The 7,196-nt window shown below is 50.1% G+C and overlaps 1 protein-coding gene across 1 annotated transcript in view; it reads left to right on the top strand.

Moving 5' to 3' along the window:
- The window catches only part of SLC44A2 (solute carrier family 44 member 2), a gene marked incomplete at both ends in the record, with an annotated part of 31,440 nt that overhangs the window by 13,500 nt on the left and 10,744 nt on the right, over window positions 1-7,196 (top strand). The gene's annotated exons all lie outside the window — the stretch shown is intronic.

A 7,196-nucleotide genomic window follows, 5' to 3' on the forward strand; every position in this document is an offset into this window, starting at 1 on the left:
AGGTCGAGGCTGCGGTGGCCGGGAGCAGTCACTGCACTCCAGTCTGGGCAACAGAGTGAGACTCCAACTAAAAAAAAAAAAAAAATGGCATTTACATGTACAGATTTACAGGTTTTTAAAAATAGTTTGTGTGTTTTTGTTTTTTGTTTTTGTTTTTTGTTTACTGTAGAGACCTCGTCTCTACAGTAAATAAAAATTAGCTGGGTGTGATGGCATGCACCTGTAGTTCCAGCTACTTGGAAGACTGAGGTGAAAGGATCGCCTGAGCCTAGCAGGTCGAGGCTGTGGTGGCTGAGATCCTGACACTGTACTCTAGCCTGGGCAAGTAAGACTCTGACTCCAAAAAAACTACAAAACAAAAGCAATGAGTCATCCCAAAATAGACTGTAGGTTAGATATGCCTCAAGGGATGGGTTATTAACCCCTGGTTAGACTGATTAAGACAATATCCACTGCCTCCCCGCCATCTCTACGATAAATTTTAGCCGGGCATGGTGGCACATTCCTATAGCTCCAGTTTCTTGGAAGGCTGAGGCGGAAGGATCACCTGTTCCCAGCAGGTCGAGGCTGCGGATGCCATGAGCGTGGCTCTGCACTCCAACCTGGGTGACAGAGTGAGACTCCAACTCAAAAAAAAAAACAGAAGAAGAAAGTCTGGCATATGGCAAACAGTTGATAAAATGGGAGTGTTAGAATTTTTCTTTTTGTTAAAAATTTTTTTTTTCTTTTTTCTTTTTTTAGAGATGAGGTCTCACCAATATGCCCAGGTTGATCTGGAACCTGTGGGCTCAGGCAATTCTCTCACCTCGGCCTCCCAAAATGCTGGGATTATAGGCATGAGCACCGCGCCCGGCCTTAAAAAAATTTTTTTAGAGACGGGTTCTTACTGTGTAGTCCAGACTAGAGTGCAGTGGTGCAATCATAGCTCACTGTAGCCTCTACCTTCTGGGCTCAAGCGATCCTCCCACCTCAAGCTCCCCGTAGCTGGGACTACAGTCACGCCACTATGCCTCATTAATGTTTTTTCACTTTTTTGTAGAGACACATTCTCACTGTGTTGCCCAGGCTGGTTTTGAACTCATGGGCTCCAATGATCCTCCCTCCTCAGCCTTCCAAAGTGCTAGGATTACAGGCATGAGCCACTGCTCCTGGCCCTAATTCATGAATTTTATACTTAAGACCATTTCGTACATGATAAATGTGGCATTTGCAGGCTGCAGAGAAAGTTTGACTGTTTTATCCAGTAGCCCTGACTGTGCATTTGGGAGAAATAAACTTAGCCCCACCCCCAACCCGTGGCAAAATAAATTCCACACAGACCAAGCATGCGTCTCCATAAGAACTCAAAACTATGACAAGTATGAGGGGTCACAGCAGAGAACAGTTCTGCCATCTGATAGCCAGTGGGACTGGCCCAGTGAGTGGGAGGAAAGATAAGGGAGCCCAGGAAGCCTCTGGTGTCAGCATCAGACTGGGCAGCTGGGTTGGCCAGGATGATTCATCATCACATAAAAGCAGCCAGCGCTGACCTCAGAGAACTTGTCGCCTTTCATACCCTCTCTGCCATACTGGAGGCCATTATCATCAACCCATTTTACTGCAGAAGAAACCAAGGATGAGGGAGGGAAAGCAGCTTTCCTAGTTATCCAAGTGGTCTCTCCCCAGTCCAGGTTTCATGGGTAAGTGGGAGCCACTAAGGGTGTTTGAGCAGGTGAATGGCAAAGCTAGGCAGGGAAAGGGGGGACACATGGGGGAGCCTCTGCTCTCTCAGGAAAAGGTTGCTGAGTCCAAGGGTTTGCTATCAGAAGCAGGACAGCCGGGCTGTGACCTCCCTTGAGTTGCTCTTCTGTGAGATGGAATTAAAAATGCAGAGAGGAGCGCCTGGCCTGGGCTTGGCTCGGGGCCTGGTCCTGTGGGCTCTCAGGAAAGAGAGAACATTGGTATTATCATCTGCTGGGTTCCATTAGCTCTCATTCATATGAGCTGGGCGGGAAAAGGGAGAGAAACCACGCATACTAATGGTTTCTGATCACTTAGCCTGACCCAAAGGCTGAACCCCGTAGCCCCGGAACTTGCTGAATCTATACAACAATGCAAGATAATAAGAACAAGCCAATGTGGTGGCACCTGTTTCCTAGCTACTTGGGAGACCCAGGCGGGAGAATCACTTGAGCCCAGTAGTGGAGGCTGCAGTGAGCTATTACTATGATCATGTCACTTTATTCCTGCTTGGGTGACAGAGAGTGACTTCATCTTTACAAAAAAAATATATATTTTTTTAGTTGGAATCACACTCTTTGCCCAGGCTGGAGTGCAGTGGCATGCTCATGGCCACCACAGCCTTGACCTGCTGGGCTCAGGCCATCCTTCCACCTCAGCCTTCCAAGTAGCACGTGCTACCACGTCCAGCTTATTTTTTTATTTTTTTTGTAGAGACGAGGTCTTGCCAAGTTGCCCAGGTTGGTCTCAAACCCCTGAGCTTAGGCAATCCTCTCGACTTGGCCTCGCAAAGTGCTGGGATTACAGGCTTGAGCCACCATGCCTGGCATAAAAAAATTTAAAATTGGTGGTGTCACCTGTAGTCCCAGCTATGTGGGAGGCTCAGATGGAAGGATTCTTTGAGCCTAGGTGTTTGAGACCAGCTTGGGCAAAATAGTGAGACCTTGTCCCTACAGAAATGAAATAAATTAGCTCAGGCATGATGGTGGCACCTTTAGTCCTAGCTACTCAGGAGGCTGAGGCAGGAGGATCATTTGAGTCCAGGAGTTTGAGGCTGTAGTGAGCTGATTATGCAACTGCACTTCAGCCTGAGCAACAGAGCAAGACCCTGGCTCTTTTTCTTTTCTTTTTTCTTGAGTTGGAATCTTACTCTGTCGTCCAGGCTGGTGGGCAGTGGCACGCTCCCAGCCACTGCAGACTCTACCTGCTGAGCTCAGGTGATCCTTCCGCTTCAGCCTTCCAAGGAACTGGAACTACAGATATGTGCCTCCATGCTTGGGTAATTTTTCTTGATTTTAGAGATGAGGTCTCGCCAAGTTGCCCAGGCTGGTCTTGAACCCGTGGGCTCAGGCAATCCTCTCACCTCGGCCTCCCAAAGTGCTGGGATTATAGGCATGAACCACTGTGCCCAGTTTAAGACCCCATCTTTACAAAAGTAATGGGATAGAGAGGACAGGGGTACTCTTTTAGATAGGACGGTCAGAGAAAGGCTCTCTGAGGACAAGAGATTTCACTAGAGGCCTGAAGGGGGTGGAGCCACGTGGGCACCTGGGTGAAGAGCTTTCTAAGTAGAGTGACAGGAACAGCTAATGACTGGGCCCTGAGGAGTGACGGTGCCTGGTGACTGTGTCCTACGGCCAGAAGGCCAGTGAGTCTGGAATGAAGTAAGCAAAGGGAAGGGAGGGAAGAGGCCAGGCCTGTAAGGTGAAAGTGATCACACAGGGCCCGGCGGACTATGGTGAAGATTTGGGCTTTTTCCTCCAAGGGAGGTGGGAGCCATGAAGGGTTCTGAACAGAGAGGGGTGGCGTGCCCTGACTTAGGTGTATACAGAGTCTTTTGGCCACTCTGGGGGTTAGGAGGCACCTACATGGGTCCAGGCCTGAGGCGACAGGGCTGTATGGCAGGGTAGGGGTAGGCAAGGTGAGAAGCAGTGGTGATAGGTTACCTGCTATTGTCTGTCCCGCCACAACCCCTAGCGAAGGGCCTGCGGAGTGTCCCAGAGCTAACAAAGAAGAGAACTTCTCCTTATCTCCTGCGTACTCTCAGTAAATAATTTCAAAGAACCTTTAACCTCCCTGCAGATGGTGGCCAATTAACTGAGAGATGTAAATTCCCACTCACTCCCGTTTCTTAGGAGTCGTAGGTTTGAATCATATAATATCAAGGTCATTGTAAATCTTACAATTTGTATAACTTTTGCATACTAATAACAACATGCAGTAACGAATGAAGGCTTATGAACTCTCTTTGCTCTGTGGCAAGTTTGATGAACACATCTGCCAGGTGTTACTGATAAGAAGCTGTGAGAAGGCCGGGCTCAGTGGCTCAGCCTGTAATCCCAGCACTTTGGGAGGCCGAGGTGAGTGGATTGCCTGAGCCCACGGGTTCGAGACCTCATCTCTACAGTAAATCAAAAAAATTAACCGGGCGTGGTAACGCACGCCTGTAGTTCCAGCTACTTGGAAGGTTGAGGTGGAAGGATCGCCGGAGCCCAGCAGGTCGAGGCTGCGGTGGCTGGGAGCGGCCACTGCACTCCAGTCTGGGCGACAGAGTGAGACTCCAACTCAAAAAAAAATACAAAAAAACCCCAAAAGAAGCTATGAGATACCTCTGGTAACCAGTGCCAGAGTCAATTTCTGGGAGGGGGCATCCCAGGACAGGTGGAGCTAGCTTCCTGGTGGTATATGTTCTGGGCCTGGAGGGAGGGAGGGTCTCAGGTTTATCAGAGTCTGAAAAATATCTCAACACCATTCTTGAGGTTTTACAGCATACCTTATCTACAAAGTAAGTTCTGTGCGTATCAGTTCCTAGCCCAGAGTGACCCCTTACAGAGGCAGCAGCTAAGGGGGAAGGGGTGGGGAGGCTGAGGTGGGAGGATCACCTGATCCCAGGAGGTTGAAGCTGCAGTGAGCAGCCACTGCACTCCAGTCTGGGTGACAGAGTGAGATCGTGACTCAAAGAAAAGGAAAAAAAGTTCAACCATAGTTGCCCTTTTTCATGGCTCAGGTCTCTCCTCCAGCATTTACCACATGGCCTGATGGTAATTTTATAAAGCATTTTCCCCGGGGAGGACAGAGCTGCCCCATGGGAATGGTCGAAAGCTTGGATGTGACCCTGGCGAATATGAGGCGCCGGTGAGACTGCCACGTGTGGTGGGGGGAGGCAGGTATGAAGCGGTTGAGGCCCAGCCCTCGGGAGTCGACAGCATGAAGCTCATGGTGGTGTCCTGAGTCGGCACAAGTGTCCCCCGGGGACCCCATGTGTCTGGGAAGAGGCTCGTGGCCTGTCCTGTCTGTCCACTATTTGGAATGGGTAGGGTGGGGCTGACCGACCGGAACTGGCAGGACTGTGGGAACCACAGGAATCTCTGGGAGTCCTGGTCACTCAAGGGCATGGCTTGACGCCTCAGGCCTCACCTGTTTGCGGAGGCCTGTCTGTTCCAGGAGTCAGGCAGTGCCAAGGCCCACAGGGAGAGAGGGAGTTTCTCCAGGGACAAGCTGAGTTAGTGAGCAAAGCCCCGCCTGGGTGTGCTTCACTCTGAGGCAGCAGCTATGGTGATTAGATACCAACTGTGGATGAACACTCTGACTTTATAACCTCGTACTGATTATGCTCCGTGCACTGAATGTACATTTCTTTTCGAGTCGGGGTCTCACTCTGACACCCAGGCTGGGGTGCAGTGGCACGATCACAGCTCACCGTAGCCTCAATCTCCTGGGCTCAAGTGATCCTTCTACCACTGCCTCCAAGTACCTGGGACTACAGGCTCCACCACCATGCCTGGCTAATTTTCATATTTTTTTGTAGAGACGAGATCTCACTATGTTGCCCAGGCTGATTTCAAACTCCTGGGTTCAAGCGATCCTCCCACCTCGGCCTCCCAAAGTGCTGGGATTACAGGTGTGAGCCACCACTCTTGGCCTGAGTGTATATTTCTGCTGACTGCTCCCCCATGTATGATGCCATAATAAACGTATTGTGGACTATACTTTGAAGTATACAGCTTGTCTCAATGTTGGGAGATGCAGTGAGACCAGGCACAGTATGCAAGGGAGCATACAGTTGGCGTGCGGGTAGGTGGCTGGTGTGGGAATGTGTAGTAGGTATAGGGGGATACAGCCGGTTTTGTGTGCCATGCTGGCTGTATATTCCCACAGTATACATCCATGATGGCTGTGCACTTCACACCAGCTGTATACCCCCCACACGGTTAAATAGCCCATCCCCTGATGGCAACTGTATACCTCCTTGTGAACTGTGCCTTCACACTGTCCCGTACCGATGGTCCCCGTTCCTCCTGTGCACCCCACATCCACTTAACACTCCTACCCTGAACACATGCTACATCCACTGCAACTGTAAACTCCAGTGCTGTTGGGTACGGTGGCTCATGCCTGTAACTCCAGCACTCTGGGAGGTCACAGCAGAAGGACTGCTTGAGCCCAGGAGTTTGAGACCAGGCTGGGCAACATAGTGAGACCTCATCTCTACAAAAAATAACTAAATAAAATAAAATTAATTAGCCAAGGAGCGAGAGACCCAATCTCTGCCCTCAGAGAGCCCACATGCTACTGAGTGGCCCTGGATTCAAATTCTCTGCTGCCTTTGACCTGGAGGACACTCGCCAATGCCTTATCTTCCCTGAGCTTCAGTTTCCTCAACTATGAAATGGACTAAAATATAAAAACTACAGTTGGCCGGGTGCAGTGGCTGAAGCCCATAATCCCAGCACTTGGGGAGGCTAAGGAGAGCGGATTGACTGGGCCTGTGGGTTCGAGACCAGCCTGGGTAAGACCTCATCTCTACAACAAGGCATGGTAGCGCATGCCTGTAGTTCCAGCTACTTGGAAAGCTGAGACAGAAGGATCGCCGGAGCCCAGCAGGTCAACACTGGGGTGGTCGTGAGCATGCCACTGCACTCCAGCCTGGGTGACGAAGTGAGACTCCAACTAAAAAAAAAATCACAGTTGACCTCAAAGATCAGGGTCAGGATACTAGTGGGGATACAGTGGCCATTGGCTTTTTTTGTGTGTTTATTTGTTGAAACAGAGTCTCGCTTTGTTGCCCAGGCTGAACAGCAGTGGTGTAATTATAGTTCACTTACAGTCTCCAACTCCTGGCCTCAAGTGATCCTCCCACCTCAGCCTCTTGAGTAGCTGGGATTACAGACTCGTGTCACCACACTTGGCTAATTTATTTTTATTATTTTTGTATACACTTCTTGTGTAGAGATGGGGCCTCATTATATTGTCCAGGCTGGTCTTGAACGGTTCGTCTCAAGCAGTCCTCCCACCTCAGCCTCTCAACGTGGTGGAATTGCAAACAGGGCAATTAATTAAAACTTTTTTTAAATTTAAGAAACAGGGTCTTGCTATGTTGCCCAGGCTGGTCTCGAACTCCTGGGCTCAAGCAGTCCTCCCGCCTCGGCCTCCCAAAGCCCCGGGATTGCAGCGTGAGCCACTTTACCTGGCTCGTT

Source organism: Carlito syrichta, unplaced genomic scaffold, assembly GCF_000164805.1.
Source record: "Carlito syrichta isolate Samal-C Ts95f unplaced genomic scaffold, Tarsius_syrichta-2.0.1 Scaffold288022, whole genome shotgun sequence".
Taxonomy (NCBI): domain Eukaryota; kingdom Metazoa; phylum Chordata; class Mammalia; order Primates; family Tarsiidae; genus Carlito; species Carlito syrichta.